Source organism: Lissotriton vulgaris, unplaced genomic scaffold (genome assembly GCF_964263255.1).
Source record: "Lissotriton vulgaris unplaced genomic scaffold, aLisVul1.2 SCAFFOLD_4967, whole genome shotgun sequence".
In the NCBI taxonomy this organism is placed as follows: domain Eukaryota; kingdom Metazoa; phylum Chordata; class Amphibia; order Caudata; family Salamandridae; genus Lissotriton; species Lissotriton vulgaris.
This window is the reverse complement of record NW_028252043.1, coordinates 81,582-106,831: the sequence shown is the minus strand read 5'-3', so window position 1 is coordinate 106,831 and position 25,250 is coordinate 81,582. Positions and strand designations below refer to the sequence as shown.

Sequence of the window (25,250 nt, the reverse complement as noted above, 5' to 3'; positions counted from 1 at the left end):
GCACAGTGACCTGCCGGCTTCATTAGGCTGATGTGGAGTTCAGTGTTTACAGAGTTAATCAGGCTCGGCCTGCGAAAGTAATGAGTCTCCCCTCTTCCCCAGCCCTGCCGGCCTTTCCTAGGCCCCGCCTGTCGGGGGCCCCCTCCCATTTCCACCTCAGCGGAGCCCGCCTGCGCTCCCCAGCAGTGTGCTGCTGCCAGGCCCCGTCTGCACGACATGTGGCGTAGTGCCGCGTGTGCAGGGGCTTGGATTGATTTAGCACTGGCGAGGAGTTCTGCTCCTGACACAGGCGCTCCGGGGCTGCAGAGGGGGCGTGTGAGGAGCAGGTGACACATGGTGCTCGGGGTCCCACGCCTGGTGGTTGCGGAGCTCACAACGGGTCAACACGCTTCACAGTGCCGAGAAGCAGCGCCGCGAGGCAAGGAGCTAGTGCTTTGTGGTCCGTTTCTGAGAGAGGGGGGTACGCTGCGGGCCAGGCATGCCTTGACACCCTGCACGCCTTCCACTTAGAGGAGCAGCCCCAAGTACCGTGAAGCGGAGAGCACAGCACCTCTCCGACGGACGCGGATGATATGCGGCACTGCGTCCCTACATACAAGTAGGACCGTACCGGAACGTCCCAGCCGAAAAGTGCACGCGCATCTGTGAGTATCTATCCCCCCTGTTTATCAATCAAGTCGAGCTCTGCCTGTGGGGAGAGAGGAGCCCGACGTGTGTCCAGGAAATGCGAAAGGCAAGCTGTATATTTCTTGTTGAGGGGACTGCTAGTCTGAAGAGCAGAGTTGGGATTGGCTTTTAGAGAGTTTTAGAAGGAGAAATCACTAGTTTAGTATGTGTCTACGGGTTTGAGGGGGGGGGGGGGGGTAGTGGAGTGGCCCGAGAACGTGGGGTTGTACCAAGCATTTTGAGCAGGGCTTTGAGAACACAAGTTAAACTTTGGCTGAAAATTAAAGAGGGAGGGGGGAAGGGGGGGGGGGGGTTGGAAACTGCACTTGTTGGTAATGCGTAATACAAAAACACTTAAAGCATGACTCAGCCTCTATCTGATTGGCATACAGTTGCATATACTAGATAGCTATTAGCGATGGCGTAACACAAAACAATGGGGGCCCTCTGCAGAATGGGAAGAGGCCCCCGTGACTCTCATATCTCAAAGATATTCATTGGCCTTGGGCTGATTGGGGGTCTTCTGAAGAGTTGGGGGGGACCCTGAATGGTTGAGCGGGCCCTGGAGGTTTGGGAGCCCATCTGCGCTGCAGGGGGTCTACTTTACACCCCTGACTTTTGGAAATCCACACGTTGGAGTACATTTCAATGCCAGCAATCTGCTCAAAGTTATCTACAAAAAAAATAGCCTCGAACACATTGAAAATGCAGTAGCGCAGAATAAAACGTATCTATTATCCAAGGACAACTTGAGTTAATTTGATACCCAGAGGAAAGCTGGCGTGCCGCCATTAATCATCGTATTAGTCAATGATATGTTAATGTTGATGTAGTGTCATGCAATGTAAAACTATTATAAATTGATTAGCGGCACCAAGAGGGACAAGAAAAGCAATTGTTCTCATAAAATAGAACCCACAGTGAATTAATATCATAAATGGTGCATTACATAAGCAGTTAATCAGCAGGGCTCTTCGTAATGGAGAACTGAGGACTGTTGCACAGTTCTTTGTTTATTTGTTTGTGTTTTAATTCGTGCCAACATGCCACCTTTCAGGCTCTCTGGAGCGTCATACAAGACCATCGAGAATGCTTCTCCGCCAGTCATGTAATATTGTATTGGTATTTTGATGTCGCTTTCCATACCCCACGTGAGGCCTGAAGCGCTTTCCTGGGTGGCCCAGTTGCATTATTTATAGCACTTCATAGCCACGAGAATGCATGTTACAAATTATACAACCGAGAACTCTTGTTAGAGGACCACAACAGGAGAGGACTGACATTGACATTAATGGATGCCAAAACACGCCGCAGCGGCAGAGACTTTTGAAATATAAGTGAACACTAAGAAGCCATTACACTGGCGGTATTGGTTACGTTTGAACGTTTATGACGTCGTTTTTGTCAAAAAGCAATACAATAGATTTGGAGAAAAAAATAATTCTTGTTAGAGTTATGCAATACAATTGGGGATACTTGGCAAAACCATGCAGTACCATCCAGAACGCGTATTAGAATTGTGCAATACAGTTGGCAGTACTTGTACGAGTCATGCAGTGCATTCAAGAATACACATCCGTTATGCTATTGAGCCTGGAAATACTTGGCAAAGTCATGCAGTACATCAAAGTCATGCAATACAATCCAGAATACTTGTCAATATGCAATACAGTCAGAAATACCTGTTATTGTCATGCAATACAATTGGGAATACTTATCAGAGACATGCAGCTCAGCTGGTAATACTTGCAGATCTATGGATTATAAATAATTGGTAATACTTCTCAGAGACATGCAGCACAGCTGGTAATACTTGCAGATCTATGGATTATAAATAATTGGTAATACTTCTCAGAGACATGCAGCACAGCTGGTAATACTTGCAGATCTCTGGAGTATACTTGGGAATACTTATCAGAGACATGCAGCTCAGCTGGTAATACTTGCAGATCTCTGGAGTATACTTGGGAATACTTATCAGAGACATGCAGCACAGCTGGTAAGACTTGCAGATCTCTGGAGTATACTTGGGAATACTTGTCAGAGACATGCAGCACAGCTGGTAATACTTGCAGATCTCTGGAGTATACTTGGGAATACTTATCAGAGACATGCAGCTCAGCTGGTAATACTTGCAGATATATGGATTATAAATAATTGGTAATACTTCTCAGAGACATGCAGCACAGCTGGTTATACTTCTCAGAGACATGCAGCACAGCTGGTAATACTTGCAGATCTCTGGAGTATACTTGGGAATACTTGTCAGAGACATGCAGCTCAGCTGGTAATACTTGCAGATCTCTGGAGTATACTTGGGAATACTTGTCAGAGACATGCAGCTCAGCTGGTAATACTTGCAGATCTATGGATTATAAATAATTGGTAATACTTCTCAGAGACATGCAGCACAGCTGGTAATACTTGCAGATATCTGGAGTATACTTGGGAATACTTGTCAGAGACATGCAGCACAGCTGGTAATACTTGCAGATCTCTGGAGTATACTTGGGAATACTTATCAGAGACATGCAGCTCAGCTGGTAATACTTGCAGATCTCTGGAGTATACTTGGGAATACTTATCAGAGACATGCAGCTCAGCTGGTAATACTTGCAGATCTCTGGAGTATACTTGGGAATACTTGTCAGAGACATGCAGCACAGCTGGTAATACTTGCAGATCTCTGGAGTATACTTGGGAATACTTGTCAGAGACATGCAGCACAGCTGGTAATACTTGCAGATCTCTGGAGTATACTTGGGAATACTTATCAGAGACATGCAGCTCAGCTGGTAATACTTGCAGATATATGGATTATAAATAATTGGTAATACTTCTCAGAGACATGCAGCACAGCTGGTAATACTTGCAGATCTCTGGAGTATACTTGGGAATACTTGTCAGAGACATGCAGCTCAGCTGGTAATACTTGCAGATCTCTGGAGTATACTTGGGAATACTTATCAGAGACATGCAGCTCAGCTGGTAATACTTGCAGATCTATGGATTATAAATAATTGGTAATACTTCTCAGAGACATGCAGCACAGCTGGTAATACTTGCAGATCTATGGATTATAAATAATTGGTAATACTTCTCAGAGACATGCAGCACAGCTGGTAATACTTGCAGATCTCTGGAGTATACTTGGGAATACTTATCAGAGACATGCAGCTCAGCTGGTAATACTTGCAGATCTATGGATTATAAATAATTGGTAATACTTCTCAGAGACATGCAGCACAGCTGGTAATACTTGCAGATCTATGGATTATAAATAATTGGTAATACTTCTCAGAGACATGCAGCACAGCTGGTAATACTTGCAGATCTCTGGAGTATACTTGGGAATACTTATCAGAGACATGCAGCTCAGCTGGTAATACTTGCAGATCTCTGGAGTATACTTGGGAATACTTATCAGAGACATGCAGCTCAGCTGGTAATACTTGCAGATCTCTGGAGTATACTTGGGAATACTTCTCAGAGACATGCAGCACAGCTGGTAATACTTGCAGATCTCTGGAGTATACTTGGGAATACTTGTCAGAGACATGCAGCACAGCTGGTAATACTTGCAGATCTCTGGAGTATACTTGGGAATACTTGTCAGAGACATGCAGCACAGCTGGTAATACTTGCAGATCTCTGGAGTATACTTGGGAATACTTATCAGAGACATGCAGCTCAGCTGGTAATACTTGCAGATATATGGATTATAAATAATTGGTAATACTTCTCAGAGACATGCAGCACAGCTGGTAATACTTGCAGATCTCTGGAGTATACTTGGGAATACTTGTCAGAGACATGCAGCTCAGCTGGTAATACTTGCAGATCTCTGGAGTATACTTGGGAATACTTCTCAGAGACATGCAGCACAGCTGGTAATACTTGCAGATCTCTGGAGTATACTTGGGAATACTTATCAGAGACATGCAGCTCAGCTGGTAATACTTGCAGATCTATGGATTATAAATAATTGGTAATACTTCTCAGAGACATGCAGCACAGCTGGTAAGACTTGCAGATCTCTGGAGTATACTTGGGAATACTTGTCAGAGACATGCAGCACAGCTGGTAATACTTGCAGATCTCTGGAGTATACTTGGGAATACTTGTCAGAGACATGCAGCACAGCTGGTAATACTTGCAGATCTCTGGAGTATACTTGGGAATACTTATCAGAGACATGCAGCTCAGCTGGTAATACTTGCAGATCTATGGATTATAAATAATTGGTAATACTTCTCAGAGACATGCAGCACAGCTGGTAAGACTTGCAGATCTCTGGAGTATACTTGGGAATACTTGTCAGAGACATGCAGCACAGCTGGTAATACTTGCAGATCTCTGGAGTATACTTGGGAATACTTATCAGAGACATGCAGCTCAGCTGGTAATACTTGCAGATCTCTGGAGTATACTTGGGAATACTTGTCAGAGACATGCAGCTCAGCTGGTAATACTTGCAGATATATGGATTATAAATAATTGGTAATACTTCTCAGAGACATGCAGCACAGCTGGTAATACTTGCAGATCTATGGATTATAAATAATTGGTAATACTTCTCAGAGACATGCAGCACAGCTGGTAATACTTGCAGATCTCTGGAGTATACTTGGGAATACTTATCAGAGACATGCAGCTCAGCTGGTAATACTTGCAGATCTATGGATTATAAATAATTGGTAATACTTCTCAGAGACATGCAGCACAGCTGGTAATACTTGCAGATCTATGGATTATAAATAATTGGTAATACTTCTCAGAGACATGCAGCACAGCTGGTAATACTTGCAGATCTCTGGAGTATACTTGGGAATACTTATCAGAGACATGCAGCTCAGCTGGTAATACTTGCAGATCTCTGGAGTATACTTGGGAATACTTATCAGAGACATGCAGCTCAGCTGGTAATACTTGCAGATCTCTGGAGTATACTTGGGAATACTTCTCAGAGACATGCAGCACAGCTGGTAATACTTGCAGATCTCTGGAGTATACTTGGGAATACTTGTCAGAGACATGCAGCACAGCTGGTAATACTTGCAGATCTCTGGAGTATACTTGGGAATACTTGTCAGAGACATGCAGCACAGCTGGTAATACTTGCAGATCTCTGGAGTATACTTGGGAATACTTATCAGAGACATGCAGCTCAGCTGGTAATACTTGCAGATATATGGATTATAAATAATTGGTAATACTTCTCAGAGACATGCAGCACAGCTGGTAATACTTGCAGATCTCTGGAGTATACTTGGGAATACTTGTCAGAGACATGCAGCTCAGCTGGTAATACTTGCAGATCTCTGGAGTATACTTGGGAATACTTCTCAGAGACATGCAGCACAGCTGGTAATACTTGCAGATCTCTGGAGTATACTTGGGAATACTTGTCAGAGACATGCAGCACAGCTGGTAATACTTGCAGATCTCTGGAGTATACTTGGGAATACTTATCAGAGACATGCAGCTCAGCTGGTAATACTTGCAGATCTATGGATTATAAATAATTGGTAATACTTCTCAGAGACATGCAGCACAGCTGGTAAGACTTGCAGATCTCTGGAGTATACTTGGGAATACTTGTCAGAGACATGCAGCACAGCTGGTAATACTTGCAGATCTCTGGAGTATACTTGGGAATACTTATCAGAGACATGCAGCTCAGCTGGTAATACTTGCAGATCTCTGGAGTATACTTGGGAATACTTGTCAGAGACATGCAGCACAGCTGGTAATACTTGCAGATCTCTGGAGTATACTTGGGAATACTTGTCAGAGACATGCAGCACAGCTGGTAATACTTGCAGATCTCTGGAGTATACTTGGGAATACTTATCAGAGACATGCAGCTCAGCTGGTAATACTTGCAGATCTATGGATTATAAATAATTGGTAATACTTCTCAGAGACATGCAGCTCAGCTGGTAATACTTGCAGATCCCTGGAGTATACTTGGGAATACTTCTCAGAGACATGCAGCACAGCTGGTAATACTTATCAGAGACATGCAGCACAGTTGGTAATACTTGCAGATCCCTGGAGTATACTTGGGAATACTTCTCAGAGACATGCAGCACAGCTGGTAATACTTGCAGATCTCTGGAGTATACTTGGGAATACTTGTCAGAGACATGCAGCACAGCTGGTAATACTTGCAGATCCCTGGAGTATACTTGGGAATACTTCTCAGAGACATGCAGCACAGCTGGTAATACTTATCAGAGACATGCAGCACAGTTGGTAATACTTGTCAGAGACATGCAGCACAGTTGGTAATACTTGTCAGAGACATGCAGCAGAGCTGGTAATACTTATCAGAGACATGCAGCAGAGCTGGTAATACTTATCAGAGACATGCAGCAGAGCTGGTAATACTTATCAGAGACATGCAGCACAGTTGGTAATACTTGTCAGAGACATGCAGCTCAGCTGGTAATACTTGTCAGAGACATGCAGCTCAGCTGGTAATACTTCCCAGAGACATGCAGCAGAGCTGGTAATACTTATCAGAGACATGCAGCACAGTTGGTAATACTTGTCAGAGACATGCAGCTCAGCTGGTAATACTTCTCAGAGACATGCAGCAGAGCTGGTAATACTTATCAGAGACATGCAGCAGAGCTGGTAATACTTATCAGAGACATGCAGCAGAGCTGGTAATACTTATCAGAGACATGCAGCACAGTTGGTAATACTTGTCAGAGACATGCAGCTCAGCTGGTAATACTTGTCAGAGACATGCAGCTCAGCTGGTAATACTTCCCAGAGACATGCAGCAGAGCTGGTAATACTTATCAGAGACATGCAGCACAGTTGGTAATACTTGTCAGAGACATGCAGCTCAGCTGGTAATACTTCTCAGAGACATGCAGCTCAGCTGGTAATACTTCCCAGAGACATGCAGCAGAGCTGGTAATACTTATCAGAGACATGCAGCAGAGCTGGTAATACTTCCCAGAGACATGCAGCAGAGCTGGTAATACTTATCAGAGACATGCAGCACAGTTGGTAATACTTGTCAGAGACATGCAGCACAGTTGGTAATACTTGTCAGAGACATGCAGCTCAGCTGGTAATACTTCCCAGAGACATGCAGCTCAGCTGGTAATACTTCCCAGAGACATGCAGCTCAGCTGGTAATACTTCTCAGAGACATGCAGCACAGTTGGTAATACTTGTCAGAGACATGCAGCTCAGCTGGTAATACTTCCCAGAGACATGCAGCAGAGCTGGTAATACTTATCAGAGACATGCAGCACAGTTGGTAATACTTGTCAGAGACATGCAGCACAGTTGGTAATACTTGCGTAGCTATGTATTATAATTGGTAATACTTGTCAGAGACATGCAGCTCAGCTGGTAATACTTCTCAGAGACATGCAGCACAGCTGGTAATACTTGTCAGAGACATGCAGCACAACTGGTAGTACTTGTCAGAGACAAGCAGTATAATTGACATGCAGAATAATCGACATGCAGTATCATTGGTAATACTTGTCAGAGACATGCAGCACAACTGGTAGTACTTGTCAGAGACAAGCAGTATAATTGACATGCAGAATAATCGACATGCAGTATCATTGGTAATACTTGTCAGAGACATGCAGCAGTACTTCTAATACTTGTCAGAGACTGGCAGTATAATTGACATGCAGTTTAATTGGTAATACTTGTCAGAGACATGCGGTATAATTGACATGCAGTATCATTGGTAATACTTGTCAGAGACATGCAGCACAACTGGTAATACTTGTCAGAGACATGCAGTATAATTGACATGCAGTTTAATTGGTAATACTTGTCAGAGACATGCAGCACAGCTGGTAATACTTGTCAGAGACATGCAGCACAGCTGGTAATACTTGTCAGAGACATGCAGTATAATTGACATGCAGTATCATTGGTAATACTTGTCAGAGACATACAGCACAACTGTTAATACTTGTCAGAGACGGGCAGTATAATTGACATGCAGTATCATTGGTAATACTTGTCAGAGACATGCAGCACAGCTGGTAATACTTGTCAGAGACATGCAGCACAGCTGGTAATACTTGTCAGAGACATGCAGTATAATTGACATGCAGTTTAATTGGTAATACTTGTCAGAGACATGCGGTATAATTGACATGCAGTATCATTGGTAATACTTGTCAGAGACATGCAGCACAGCTGGTAATACTTGTCAGAGACATGCAGCACAGCTGGTAATACTTGTCAGAGACATGCAGTATAATTGACATGCAGTTTAATTGGTAATACTTGTCAGAGACATGCAGCAGCACTTCTAATACTTGTCAGAGACTGGCAGTATAATTGACATGTGGTATAATTGTGAATACTTGTCAGAGACATGCATCACAGTTGGTAATATTAGTCAGAGACATGCAGCACAGCTGGTAATACTTGTCAGAGACATGCAGCACAGCTGGTAATACTTGTCAGAGACATGCAGCACAGCTGGTAATACTTGTCAGAGACATGCAGTATAATTGACATGCAGTTTAATTGGTAATACTTGTCAGAGACATGCGGTATAATTGACATGCAGTATCATTGGTAATACTTGTCAGAGACATGCGGTATAATTGACATGCAGTATCATTGGTAATACTTGTCAGAGACATGCAGCACAACTGTTAATACTTGTCAGAGACGGGCAGTATAATTGACATGCAGTATCATTGGTAATACTTGTCAGAGACATGCAGCACAACTGGTAATACTTGTCAGAGACGGGCAGTATAATTGACATGCAGTATCATTGGTAATACTTGTCAGAGACATGCATCACAGTTGGTAATACTTGTCAGAGACGGGCAGTATAATTGGGAACCCTTGTCAGTAAGGCAGTACCATCAAGATTTCTTATCAGTTATGCGATACAGTCATAGCTACTTGCTACGGGTACAGGTTGGGTAGCAGACTGTGAACTTTGTAAGGCAACCAGTGAGATCTTGCAAGTTACCCAACTTTACATCCGCTTTGCCTGCGCAGGAGCTGTGCCACTAGATTGAGTGGAAGAGACAGTGTGAGGGTGTAAGGTTTATTGATTGTGGAGCATGAATATTGTATATGTCACCCACAGCTGGAGTCCTGCCAACTGGTGTTGCTAGCTGCTGTATTTGGGGGCCTAGGTTTTCAGTCATATGATTGTCTGAACAGTTCAGTTTTCAGCAGTTTCCTGAAGCACAGGAAGTGTGACTCTGCACTTGAGGTTTATTTATTTATTTATTTATTTGAGGTTGGAGGTGGGACTTCCTGTGCTCCAAGTGATCGGTTCCTGTGCTCAGCCTCGTGCATTCTGGGTGGCAACTGCTGTGCGCCTTCTCTGTTGGGAGAGTTTGTGTTCAAATCTACAGGTGGCGGACCATGTCGAGACCAGTCAAATCATAATCAACAAAGACTTTAACCTTGATAAACCATAAGTCTGATCCTGCAAAAATGACCCAATACTCACTTCTATTTTTGCTTTAGGGAATATATACTATTCGCATAAACATGACATGTTAATAAAGAAAAGTTTTATATGAAGTAAAAATGTGTACAGTATTGTGGGTGAAGATTTGGACACAACTAATACATGATAAATCCCTACCACATTTGGACGCTTCTAAAAATGAGTCGGAGTCATGGTTGACCACTCGTCGGGTCCCTTGTAGCATTACCAATTCAACTGACTTGGAAAAGGGGGGAAACACCTGTGTTTTTCTCCATAATTTTTCCTTTACAAGGGGAACCAACCTGATCCCTCACAATAGAGGGAGCTTGGGCCACCATGAAAGGCGGTCCCCCAAACTCAAGTATGACAGAGCCAGCCCAATAGAAGGACCCCCCCTGCCACCCGATGGGGGATAGGCCTGGGCAACCAGGCGATATCTTGGTCCCCTGGTGCAGCCCCGTCCCCCAGCATCCCTATGGCCATGTAATGGAACACCAATGGAGCGACAAAGGCTTAAATCCAATTCCATCTTCAATTTGCCTGCACTTATATTCTTGATGCCAAGGTTGTCCACCTGATTTGTGACCGAACACAACTCCTCTCAGGCCAGAGGCAGGAACCAGGCATGTAGACGGCCAAAAGGTGCAGCCAGGCAGAAAGGTGGCAATGAAGTATGCTTGCCCCTTATTTAACTTGCCCGGCCGCTCCGGCCGGCCGTCCAGGTGATCTTTTTAACCACCCGCGCAACAATGGTTGTCGTCCGCATGGGAGCCCGTGAAAAATCAAGCAATCGGCCTCAGTTGCTTGTACCCTGGACTTGTCCAATCCAGCCCGCACGTGTGTCAGAGGCATGCCAGCTTGAAACGGGGCCCCTGGCCTAATATCTGTCCAGTTACTGCATGTATACTTACCTCTTTCTGTGAAACACTTATTCCGTGGGGCACAACAATGACATTTTATCCCGGATGTGTCCTGATGGGGAGTTGGGGGCGGTTGCAACTTGAAGGGATGGTGGTGACACAGAGACAGTCTTCAACTAAAACCTGGCTTTCAACATGCCCCATTAGTGCCTTACAGTCAGACACCAGATACTGTCTTTGGTGACCCAGAGGACCAAAGGCTGTGCAGCTGCACAGCCCACCATTTTGATTTGGGCAATTCTTGCCGCCACTGGGAACCCTCCATAGGGTCGGCGCTTTGTGGTATTTGATGCTCATTCTTGCTGCCAGGTTTTGTATCAGGTGTAGTCTGCCATTGAGGTTCTTGGACAGTCCCTTATTGATCAGATCACAGTAACCCATTTGCCCCTTGAATAGTAATGTAGTTAGCTCCGATTCAGTGGTCTGTTGGGGCTTCATTGAAGTTTTCAAAGTAGTGACAGTTGGGAAGTGGTGGCTTTTACAACAACTTTCAGTTTTAAGTCAAAGATGACTTCATGATTTGCTTCCTCATCTTTTGAGACAGGTTTGACACTCTTGTCAGCATTGATGGCTATTACACATGAATGTATTTATTTATCTATTTGTTTATTGACTGGATTTTTAGCGTGTGAATACCTTACACGTGTCCTACAAAATGGGATGTTTTTTCTTCAAGGTTAACACAATATTAGAATTGCTGAACATGATTTGTAGAGGAACAAAAAGCCTTTCCTCATCCAGTTTAATTAGTGAATGTGGCAACTCTTGATGATACACTGATTAGTTTGTTTTCCAACTTCACTTACCAAGTGGATGAAGATCTGAGTTTCATCCACACACATCTGGACTTATAAATGCTGCTGTTCAAATAAAAGAGATAGTGGATGTATAGAAATGTTGAAAAGTGGTGTACAAAACGATGAACTCATTGCTTTTGTGACTTTGTGGTGGATTCCACAGATTCTGTTTTGTCTGTTTGATTTCAGTTCATGGAGGAGCGAGTGGATTTAATCATGTGTGGTGCTTGTGACGTCAGTCCATTCTTTTAGTTGTTTTAGAAGTCATCCACCATGTCGGGTGCTCTCTGTGATTCGGGAGCATCAGTGGTGACTGACCCTCTTTATGTAGGGTGGTGTGAAGATCCTGGCTGCCGTTTCAGTCTCTCTCATGAGTCTAATTCCTGGTTGAAGGTCATGGAGTGGGTTGCTTTAATTCACATGTTCTTTAGCAGCTGTTTGTGACTTCTCTTTCTAGGATTTTGCCCACCAAGGTTATATTTAATATCAGACTGTTAGTGAATAGGACCTCAGGATTAGCTACTGATTTCTTCAACTGCATCGTTGTGACTGGCTTTAGGTGATTGGCAACTGCAGCATAGATAATGGTACACTGATGATGACTGTAATTCATGGAACCTGCCTTCGGAAGAAGTCCTTAATGACAGCAGGTTAGACAGGGTTCCACGTATAAGGTTCATCAGTTAGGTTCCACCTGTAGGTTTCATCAGTTGGGTTCCACCTGTAGGTTTCATCAGTTGGGTTCCACCTATAGGTTTCATCAGTTGGGTTCCACCTATAGGTTTCATCAGTTGTTTATCGCCTGTAGGTTTTATCAGTTGGGTTCCACCTGTTAGTTGCATCGGTTGGGTTCCACCTGCAGGTTTCATCATTTTAGTTCTTCCTGTTAGTTACATCTGTTGGCTTTCACCTGCAGGTTTCATCAGTTAGGTTCCACCTGTAAGTTACATCTGTTTGGTTCCACCTGTAGGTTTCATCAGTTGGATTCCGCCTGTAAGTTCCATCTGTTGGGTTCAAACTGTAGGTTCAATCTGTAGGGTTCTACCTGCGGGCATGCTTTGATTTTGTTTGTCAGTTTCCTCATCTCCTCTATCTCTAGAGGCTTGAAAGCCTCTAAGGGTAGGATGAGTGAGGATTGAAGTATATGGGAATCAGTGCAGCACACTACGTGGTTTAAGAAAAGTAGAGATAGATGGGTTTTTAAATATGTTTTCATTTCATTAGGGAATTTGGGTGGGGATATTTAAAAACTACTGTGTTCCACAGTCTGGTTTTCTGCTACCGTTGGAGCTGCATCTTGTTTTTATTCAGGCCCAGTAGAATAATGTGATTCTACAGCAGCAGTGTTTTCCTCTTAATTATGGATTCAGAGCAAGTGCCACATAATCCACCATCTGCCGCATAATTTTCTAGTTTCAACTAAAATTGTGTTTCTAGCTAACACAGATCAAAAGTTTTTTTTTTAAAAGCGCCTTTAGTAGCGCCTCGTGCCAGAGCCATACATACCAGTGTTTAAGTTTTCAATTGATAATTGCTAAACGTACCTCAGTGTCAAATCAGTTTTAAAATATACATTATTAATTTGTGTGAAACTAGCAAAATAGCGAAATAATATTGCCACATAATATGCCACATAGGGCCATACGTATGAAAGTTACATTTTGCGATTCTCAAATAGCGATTTTTAGGGAATCGCTATTTGAGAATCGCAAAATGCTATGTATGTAGAATTTGCAAATAATTTTGCGAATCCTACATATTCCTTAATTGCGAATCGCAATTCGCAATTAAGGAATACAGGCCCATAGGAATGAATGGGAAGACATTCTCAATTTGCGATTCTCAATTAGAGAATCGCAAATTGAGAATGCAATTTTAAGGGTGCCACGGTGTCAAAAGGACACCCTGTTGCACCCCTGAAATGTGCATGAGTGCCCATGGCATGTATGTGTGCCACATGGCACCTTGAAAAATGCAAAAAAGTGCATTTTTCAAAGAAATCGCAAATTACCACCAACTCGAATTTGGTGGTAATTTGCGATTCCTTATGGCCAAATTGCACTTTTTCTGGGCCTCATACATTGCATTTAAGGAATCGCAATTTGAGATTCCTTAAATGCAATTGCAAATTAGGGAATCACAAATTTGCGATTTCTTATTTTGCGAAGCTGTTTTGCTTACATACATACCACTTAGCAATTTTGCGAACAAATTTCGGCGTTTGCGATCGCAAAATTGCCTTCATACATATGGCCCAGTGTGCTCCAGAATTGGTCCATTTTTGCTACATTATTTAGTCTTCCATGCCACATAATTTGGTCCTCCATTTCCACTAATCCCCACATAAAGGCTCTACTTTAGTAATGCGTCCGTAAATGGAGAAAAGAGAAGGGCAGGATGTTCCCCTTAAAAGGTCTGCCCTCCTGAGGTAAGGTGGTCCCATGCAAGACCCGCTGCCTCTGACAGGCCTGCTTGCTTTTCCACATTTTGAACAGGCATGGGTGTCAAAAAGGTGCAGTTTCTCAGTGGATTTAATGCAAACAGGAAAGAGTATTCTGCAGCCTTAGTCCATCTCTCTCTGACAGACGATTAATACTGGCCTCCGATCAGGGGACGGGAAGTTTCCAGACGAGGGATGCCCACAACCCACTTCGGTCTCATCACCAGCACAAACTCCCTGTGCAGCTGCAGTGTCTCTCTGCGACGAGTGATGGAGCTGACGTGCGTTTGCTTGCGTGACGCTGCTATCTGCTGCCCCGTTGAGAGACGCACCCCCTCCGTGCCGGAGAGGCGCGGGGTGCTGCGTGAGGAATACCATGTGTTGTTTTGCTTGTCACAGATATCATGGAAATGAGGCCTCGGCCTTTGAAAGCGTGAAATCTCCGGATAGCGCGGGCATAAATCACCCCTGCCTGCGATTGGTCACTGTCTCTGGGAAGTGGCTGTCACTCACACTGAATGTATACATTGGCCAAGTAAACAAGGAATGCCTCAAAACAGGTAGCATGCACGGCCCCAGAGCAGTATTTGCATTGGTTTAAAACAATAGTATCGCCTGCAATCACTAGGCCCAGAGTTTGCTTCGGCCCAGAATTCCTTCTTGATAACTTTGCATAGTATACTGGGTTTGATCGCTCAGCTGGTTAATGCTCCTGTGGTAGAGGTCTGTGTGTAATGTGTAGGCCACCGTTTTACACCGGATGTGGGGCTGACAGAACCATTCATTCTTCCTGGTTGGGACATAATACGAGTTATTGTTTGCCAGTGCCAAGAGGCAGGTCAGTTTGTGATATGATGTATATAGTCAATATTCATCCATCCTGTCTATGGTCTCTTCAGAGTTGCTCATCAGGGATCCATCTCTCTGAAACATTGTGTCATGCACTTAAATGCCTTCAGAGTGCAATTTGTCAAGTATTTTTAGATAACAACGGAAATGGATTGCAGAAGCTTGAGCTTACACTGCTGAGTCTTTCGAAACTCTCATTTTTAGCATTCTAAAGCACGCAGTTAACGTTATGAAGTGTTGCAGGGCTGTGACTTTAACTAGTAGTTGCTCTAGAAAGTATACCTCCAACTCACCCTAGACCTCCTCCTGCTGCTATGATCTCCAAATAGACACTTTCCAGACCCTCCCTTTTCTATCCCTCCATTATCCTTCTCAATCCAACTAACAGGCTCACATGCCCACCGCTCAAATTAATTTCATATTTCCCTATACTAATTCACCACGAACCCTGTTTGGGTTCTGGAGTAGCGTGCTACTCGCCGAAAAGCGCTGTGATGCATCGTCAGGGGTACCAAGTACTATATAAATGCAAATCCTTCACTCTTCTATCCCTCCACTATCCTTTTTCAATCCAAATAACAGACGTTCATGTCCACTGCTCAAATTCATTATATATTTTGCAACGCTAATTCATCACTTATCCCTTTGGGTTCCAAGTTGTGTGCTACTCGCCAAAAAGCGCATCAACGCCTTGTCAGGGGTAGTAAGTGCTATATAAATGCAATAACAATAAACCCCACCACAGACAGAAAAATACTAGAGTCAGGTTGTGTTGAGCTCTTGGAAGTTGTGTCCCTTATTTACTTTATCCCAGAATGCTTTGCGCACACTGCCTCATTTTAGGATCATTAAATTTCATATAATATCGTTTAGCTGTCACAGAGATGATTAATGGAGACTGTTTGTGTGCTTTGAGCTCATTAGCATGGCCACATTCGATCTTTTTAGAAGTAAACATGCTCCAAGTAGCAGTAATTAAAATTGACTCCTTCTTTTCGACATGGTCCATATCACCCGGGCCACTGTGTGTCTGCGGGCAGGTTTTTCACCGGCCTGAGACTGCTGTGAGTTAGAACTTCCACTACCCTGAATTGTAGCACACAGGCCTGCTTGCCAATGCCTCTTTGCTAGCTATGAATCCTATCACAAGATAATATTAGCCTTGGTTTATGCCCAGAAAAGTTGTCTACACATTTTTCTGTTCATCAGAGCAGTTCCTAGGACAAAGGGAGGATTCCTTTATTTATATAAATACACATCAAAAGGAATCACCTGACCTGGAGCCTCTGAACCGACCAGAATAATCTACTTTACATCCAAATCCGAGCAGAGGAAAATGGCTGTGCCAGGCCCAAAATTTAGAAACTCCATGTCACAGAACTGTCCATCTGCAGTACCTCAAGTGTTCATCCTGTACTATTGCTCAGAGGCCCGCTGCATCAAACCACCATCTTGTATCAGTCACTTTATTAAGCACCCACCCAGCCCTGCGCATAACTACACAGAAGCGTTCTCTATTGGACCGCCATCTTAGATCTGTCAATTTATTAAGCAGTCACTCAGCCCTGTGTAGTACATGATAAAAAAATCCATTCTACGCTCATATAGACATTTTGAACTTATAATGCAATGTAACGTAATGCGTACAAAAACGTCTGTGATCGAAGCCCCAGCATTATGGCTCAACCATGGTCTGTAGATAGTCAGAGATTGTACAAGAAAATATAAATGGATACTTTCTCGTAAAAGACAGACAAGCACATTTCATTGGGCTTATTGACATTGCATTATTTTAGCTGAATGCAAATAAATGTGCTAGACACATAGTTATGTGCCATTTTCTATTTCGAAAAGAATTAACACATTTTGGGGACAACATCACATTTCCTTTTTGCTTGGGTGTCACCTACATCCTTCGCGTATCTAAGGAATGGTGAACTACAGCGTTATCCTAAAAACTGGGCTGGTCGAACAGTAACTGAGGGCGGATGTGGACTGAGATCCACCGACTATCTTGTCTCGGTGAGCTCCTGCATAGTGTACGCGTTTCCTGGTGGAAAACCCATACCATGTTAGGCAAATGCGCTTGTGGGCTGAGAAAGAACAATGAGTCAACTTTGCTGCCTACAGAGTGCTAAGTCAACTCTCTGAGACCTACATCGCTCTCACCCTTACTGCATGACACTTACTCCCATCACAGGACATAACAGGGCATGACCAATTTTCACATTGTGGTTGCTGCCATCAGTGCTACACCACAGAAGTTATAGGGGTTGTGAAAAAACCAAGTGTCACCAAAAGACCAAATATAGCAAAGATCTGAAGCAGGATCATGGTAAGGGTGTAGTAAATAGCTGGTGGTGCATTTTGGAACACATTACCACAGATACATTACTAATGGATCATGTGGTCGCGCACTGTCATTTACAGAGAGCACGTTTTCCATTTTAAAAGGCCACTAAATTTAGAAACATCAAGGTTTACTGCTAAAACTATACATAGCACACAAATGATATTGTGTGAAAACTGGGTTTAAATATCGCATCACCAAGAAAAGTTTCTTGATTTTGTTTTGATCCTATTGAATCTTTGTTTCATTCCAATTCAGATTCATGCTTTCCTAACTCCTAAATGTAAAGGCATCTTTATTGTGCACCCCTACTTACAGCCCTATGCAGGACATCCCTGGAAGTGTGGGAAAAGGGGTAAATATGCCTCTCATCCCAAACGCTTATAAAATTTAACCAATCCATTCCCCAATCCTCTTATGTTATCCATGCCTCAAAGGTATTTCACAAGGCAAAGTAATCAATAAATACGGTGCAGTAGAAAATCAGCATTCCTTGACACAACATATCTTAAGACAACGCAGCATAACAAAATGTAACACAACATAACTACACATTATAACATAGTTACACAAAACTACACAGCTTATTATAACCTAACATAGCACACAATACTGCAGCATAACATAACACCTCATTGCACAACATAGCAGAGTAGAAAGCACTATATACATGCAAAACTTTTCCCTCTTCTTTCTTTCCACTATCCTTCTCAATCCAAATAACTGACTAACATCCACCACTCAAATTACTTTCATATTTTCACTTTACTAATTCACCACTAATACTTTATGGGTTCCATAGTAGCATGCTACTCGCCGAAAAAGCGCTTCAACAACTCATCAGTGGTGGCAAGTGCTATATAAATGCAAACCTTTTCCCTCTTCTATCCCTCCACTAGCCTTCTCAATCCAAATCCCTGACTAAAATCCACCCCTCAAATGACTTTCATATTTCACTATACTAATTTACCACTAATCCTTTATGGGTTCCGGAGTAGCGTGCTACTTGCTGAAAAAGCATGTTGACGCCTCATCAGGGGTAGTAAGCGCTATATAAAAGCAATTACAACACAATACAACACAACACAAAATAACTTAGCAGCACACAACAACACTCTTTAATAAACATGTCACACAATATCATAACATAGCACTTTCTTCAGTGGCTGCCAGGCAAGACCACAGTATTCTACAAAACGCAGAAATAAATAATAAATCGACAAATATTCGTTGTGGGTCTCACAAACCATCACATAATGGACCCTACAGTTTTCCCAGTGATTGACAGGGTGCAGTATTGCTAGTACCCTGTTTGTCCCTGCTCACACCACCCTTGGGCCAGTCATACCAAGGGCCACTTTCGCTCAAATAAGCTCCATGCCGCAGGAAGGCAACTGTTATTTTGGGTGCCACCTGTTCAGGTTTGACTCATCTATTACACTCTCTCTAGTCACCCTGGTGCGCAAGGCCACTTTCTGCTAAATCTGCTGTGTGCAGCAGGGTTGGACTTACTTGTCTGCCACCTGTTCCTCTTCTTTTGACTGCTTCAGTCCCAGGCAAACATGTTGCAGTACTGCTGCTCTCTGCCAATGAGTCAAAGTGCTTCTGAGGTACATAACAGCACTGGGGTGCGAAATTCTTGTAATTTACTTTCACATAATTACGCAAAAGCTTGGCAAAATTATGCGTAGTTACTCATAAGTATGTGAAATGCAAATCTATAATTTCAGACTAGATTTTAGCAATTTTCGGGCGAAGACTCACTTAAACAAAGCATCGCTCGTCTTTTGTTGTTTCTATGCCTTTTTTCAAAATTTTCCTGGGAATAGCACTGTTCTCTGTACATGTGTGCCCTGAGGAGCACGCAATTACGCGAGACGTATGCAAAATTCTTGAATTTATACAAATTACCCCTGCGTAACTTACATTTCTCCTACTGCTAATAAAAAGTTGGTATTGCATACAGTGCAAGTACTGTACTATCAGTAACAGGTAGGTGGGAGTTTTGGGAATGTTTCCCAAACCTTTTACCCTTCTTTCTTTGATTAAAGAAAATGCCTCCCACAAGATGCCTGGAGGTGCTACTGGTTTGATGAAAGTTACACAGATTATGCCAGCTTGTCATTACAATGTCCAACAGACCTTGGCACCAAGAAACTCCATAGATACTCGCTTGTCCCCCTGCTGGACAACGAGTTTGAATATAGTCCTAGAAGATGCCTACGAATTTGCAAAACCCTCCAGCCTGATCACTTAAACACCAGCACCATATTCCCTGTCATTAATGGCTAGGACCTAGTCACTTAACTGATAAAAATTATCAGAGCACGGTACTAGTAAACGCATCATCACAAGTTCTATCAGAATATAGTCTGAAATGGTAAACCCAGAAATGTGAAAAATATCCAGACTACAGAAAATGCTAACAGGCCATAGTGCCAGATCTAGGGTAGAATGTATGCTTTACAAAGGTCGAGCATAGAGATATTTAGTTTTTTTTATGTCGAGCGTGGGTAGCGCGTGTGCTGCGAGGCTTGCTGTATTCAGGTAGGAACTTGAAGCTCCGTCCATACTTTTCATTGACTTGTGTCATTGTCCACTGTGACTTTTCATTGGTCAATAAGCTTAGTAGTCCCTCCTTAGTACCGCCTTGTCTCATTTTGTAACCTCCCATAGCGACACCCCCTTTTACGTGTGTTGTTACTCGGCAGGCTTTAATTACAGCCTCCGAGTACTATTTTCTCAAATAGCTTTGTCCTGCTTGGTAATGCAGGCAGGACACGCTCTCTTGAAACTCTTTTAAAAAAAGCATTTTATACCACAAATGCATCTGCAATGCAATAGGTCTCGCATTTGCGAGAGTTTAGCTACTGTCATTGTAAATGACAATGCCTTTTATTTATCTGGTTTAAAATCAACACATAAAGGCATTGTCATTCACAATGCCATCGGCTCAAACTCTCGACCTATTGCATTGCAAATGCTTGTTTTGCTTATCTGAATGTAGTGAATTTCACCAGAGAGAGGTCTTTAACCTAGCCTTTATATCTTTCTAATTTACACATTTTGGGTTCACAAATGAATGGTTCACTGTCCTATCCATCTCGATGCAAGGCCTAATGATACAGTCCACCAACAACAACTCTGCCAACTGGTAGTTAGCTGCACCCTGTGCCTTAAAGGGCCCATCCAGTCCTCGTTACCGAGCCGGCACAGGCTTTCCAGAATGTTCCATTCTTTGACGATGTCATCTTGGCTTTTGAGAGCTATTATGACATAATTTCCCGAATGGTCCCTTTACGCCTTGCACTCTCAGGTGGGAAAAATCCTAAATCAGGTGGGCAAAACCCTAAATAAGTAAACGAAGTAGTATTCGATATTTGTATTTTAAAAACACTGAAAATGTGCTTCACTGGGAGTTTTGAAAATTTGAGCTAACTTAGACACTGTCAATAATTCCACTAATTATGTCAGTCTCAAAAGATTTTTTTAAAAATATTACGATTATAAGGGAGATAAGATTGTTAAGTAAAGCATTATTTTAAAAGCCCTCGATAGCTGTTATTTGTATACATTTTGAAATGATATCCCGCAGGGACTTTTCTGCCTTTTATATGATTCTAGGCAAGGATTATTCGAGTTTTGGCCGACTCAAAGAAAATATGTAAATTCTCTTAGCTCTTTCTGGGAAGGCTAACTAGTCATTTGAGGCTAAAAGCTAAGTGTGATTGTTGTGTTGCTTACTTCTGTACTGCTCCTTTAACCTCACACATTCCTTCCTATGTCATGCTGAATGTAGAACCTTGCATATGTCATTTTGATGTGCATTCTTTGTAAGAGTCAGTTATCCATTGATGCTGATTTATGCTGGATGAATTGTACTGTGCTCTTCGAATAAACTAACTTCTACCTTAACCATCCTTGGATTTACCTTCATTTCACTGGCGACGGGATTCGAAGAGCAGAATCCACGTGGATACCTGATCTAATTTGGGAATTTTACCTGAATTCCTCGTTTTTTTAAGAAGGACATTATTCTACTTTGGACTTGGTAATTATACTATTGACTCAATTTACCTTTGGATTAAGCTTATGCTCTTGCATATCATAAACTTTGAGCGTTTTAACTTTAAATACGAGCGTTTTTGCGAATAGGAAAACAAGAACTTTAAATTTACCTTCTCTTAAAAAAAAAATCAGCCTTTCGTTAACTGGAATGACATTGTGTTAATGGATTGGTAACTTAAAGAAAATACTGTTACCATTGTTTTTAAGTTGTTATTGAGAAGTGTCTTAACTTATATAAGCGTTACCGTTATGCTATACGTTTTCCAACGCGCATTCAGCTCGCTCCAGCGCTCGCACTAATTCTGAATATAAAAAATTCTGAATGACGAAATTGCTCCAGCGCTCGCACTAATTCTGAATATAAACAATTCTGAATGACGAAATTGCTCCAGCGCTCATAACAAGCCCGAAGGTAAACAATTCTAATCAACGAACCTTGTTGCTCCACGGTGTTCCTTCATTGAAGCTGCAACGTGCCGCTGTGAATTCTGGGAGTTTACGTGTGACGTCACACGCTACACCGTAACGGCGGCCATTTTAGTAAAACTTGAAGGCGCGAACACCGCTGTTTCAAGTTTCCCTGACAACTTCAAGCAACAACGTCAAACAAACAGGAACGGAGCGACTAATTTAATTACGTTGACAGCGGTTTACCTTTACGGTGATTCGCACACCTTGTCCTACCAGATCTTCGTGCTACTCGCAAAAGAGAAGAAAAGGATTATAACAATTCAACAGCGGGTCACAAGTAACAGTGATTCGCACACTTTTCCTACTTTCAAGCGAGTTATCATCCACGGTGATTCGCACACCTTGTCATTTTGAGTATTTTATTGATTTACAGTACAATTTAGTCTGCTGATTTACAGTACATTTTACTGCATAATTTTCATTTTAATTGTGTTTTAGCACGGTTAGTGATAGATTTAAGCATTTAATCCAGCATTTTTCTCCATTTAGTTTCTTTTAATTGTTGTAGCAGTAGGTTAATTTAGGATGACTCAACCTAACTACAATATTAGTCCTCCTCAGGCATTTTGGGTTTCTGGTAATGAACCACCTCTTAAGTGGTTGGAATGGAAGCCTTATTTTTGTAATTACATTGATGCATTAGATGAGGATGGAAAAATGTCTCATGCTCAAAAAAAGAGGCTTCTTCTTCATTCCTTAGGTCCTGTTGGACTAAAAGTTTATGAAACTATGACTAAGCCCTCCTTTCCTGGTGATTTAAATGTTTATATGTTAGCACTTTTACATTCGACCAAAAACAACTCCACATTATATTGGATCCTAATAGTAAAGAACAAGTCTTAGTAGTTGATGACTGTTCTATAGTTACAGATAGCATTTTAAAGAAATTTCCAAAGGTTTTTAGTAAAACCTTGGGGAATTTAGTTGGTTTTGAACATAAAATCATGCTAAAGGATGACGCTTGTCCAAAAGCGCACAAGTGTAGAAATGTGCCTATCTTAGTGAGAGATGAAGTCAGTAAAGAACTGGATAAACTTGTGTCTACTGACATCATAGAACCTATTGAGGCGAGTGAATGGATTTCGCCAATTGTCGTCGCAAGACGGAGCAACGGCAAAATCAGGTTGTGTGTAGACCTAAGGTATTTAAACAACAACATTGTGGTTGATAAATTCCCACTTCCCAAAATCAATGAGATGGTCTCTAGTGTTGGTAATGCCCAGTGGTTCTCTACCATAGACCTGTCATCTGCATACCACCAGATCTCTCTGTGCCCCGATTCAATGAAGTTTACGTCTTTTGTGACGCCTTTTGGGTGCTTTCGTTATAAACGCATGCCGTTTGGCTTAGCCTCAGCGGCTGCTGTTTTTCAACGGCTTATGTACCAATTATTCAAGGGAGAAAAAGGTGTCAGATATTTTCAAGACGACATTCTGGTCTTTGGAGACGATGAGGATGAGCATTTATCGAGGCTACATAAAGTTTTGAATATTCTTGAGAGCAAGGGTCTTACAGTTGAACATTCCAAATGTAAATTTGCTCAGAAAAGTGTAACTTATTTAGGACACATCATTGACGCTGAAGGGGTTAAACCCAAACCCTCTTTGGTTTCTGCAATCTCCGAGGCTCCTATTCCTACAAGTAAAGATGACATCAAGTCGTTCTTAGGAATGGCTGAGTTTTGCTCAAAATATGTTCCTAATTTTGCGAGTGTCTCATACAACATTCGGCAACTTTTAAAAAAGGGTGTGAAGTTCGAATGGTCAAAGTCATGTGATGAAGATTTCTTGAATATTAAGAATGCTATTGCCCAGACCACTGCCTTGCACAGTTTTGATCCATCTTTTGAGAATGTAATTACCACAGATGCAAGTAACAAGGGTTTGGGAGCTGTTTTGGTGCAGATTGATGAGAAAGGGAAGGAAAATATAATAGCCTATGCCTCTAGATCCCTTTCTCCTTGTGAAGAGAAGTACCCTATAATAGAAAGGGAGGCCTTAGCTTGTGCCTGGGCACTTGAGCATTTCAAGTCTTTTGTATGGGGCAAAATGTGTTTGTTAAGAAGTGACCACAAACCATTGATAAAGATTTTGACTACCGAAGGAGTTATCAACGCTTCTGCTCGCCTAGCTAGGATTTCTATGAGGTTACAGAATTTCATATACAAAATCATTTATGTACCAGGTAAAAGCAACGTTCTGGCCGATTTTCTGTCAAGGATGCCTGTAATGTTAGAGGAAGTTGATAATAATGAGTGGAATGAATTACAAATTGCATATGTTCATGATGAAGGACTTTCAGCCTTTAGCAAGGAAGAGTGGAACAAGGACTATCTTGCTGATGAATGCTTACAGAAAGTTATCTCTTTCACCATTGAGGGTTGGCCAGATAAAAAAGATGTTCTTGATGATAATTTAAAGCCTTTTTGGGAGATTAGGTCTGAACTCTCTGTTTCTCATGACACCTTATTAAGGGGTGAAAGAATCGTTCCCCCTGGTGGGTTGCGGGAAGGAATCATTGAACTTTGCCATGAAGGTCACCCTGGAATTGTTAGGTCCAAATCCTTAGTAAAGAATTTATTCTGGTGGCCGGGTTGTGATTCTCATATAGAAAAAACAGTTAGAGACTGTACCATTTGTGCTTCTGCTGACAAAACTTTGCGTACCTTCCGTCCTCCTATGTTGGAGTGTTCTCCTCCAGAATCTACTTGGGAATCGATTTCCGTAGACATTATGGGTCCTGTTCAGGATCAGGATGGTTCTCAGAGGTATTTAATTGTGATCATTGATTTGTTTTCTAAATGGCCTGTGGTCAAAGTTGTAGAAAGAGCTGATACTGATTCAGTTTTAAGTTTTCTGGATGAAACTTTTGTCACTGAAGGTATTCCTTCTTGCATTCTCACCGATAATGGTGTTCAATTTTTATCAGTTAAGGCAAAAAGGTATTTTAGCAAACTTGGTATTAGACATAGGACTACGTCCCTTTACAATCCTAGTGGCAATGGTGTTGTGGAGCGTTTTAACAGGGTTTTGAAGAACACTATTCAACTTTCTATTAGTAACAATCTGGATTGGCAAACTCAGGTTGGAAAAGTTGTTTGGAACTATCGCATTACTGTGAATGACTCTACAGGTATTTCTCCTTTTGTCTTGATGAAGGGTAGGAACCCACGTTCTAAAACCATTCCCACTTGGTTATTCTCTGGTGAAATTGATCCCTACTCAAAAGA

General features: G+C 42.2%; 1 protein-coding gene across 1 annotated transcript in view; it reads left to right on the top strand.

Annotated features, from left to right (window-relative positions):
• The first annotated feature begins 211 nt into the window (after positions 1 to 211).
• The window catches only part of CASS4 (Cas scaffold protein family member 4), a 75,745-nt gene continuing 50,706 nt past the window's right edge, over positions 212 to 25,250 (top strand). Inside the window, exon 1 of the mRNA XM_086950974.1 lies at positions 212 to 644. The gene's annotated coding sequence lies outside the window, so the exon portion shown is untranslated. The remainder of the gene's footprint in view (positions 645 to 25,250) is intronic.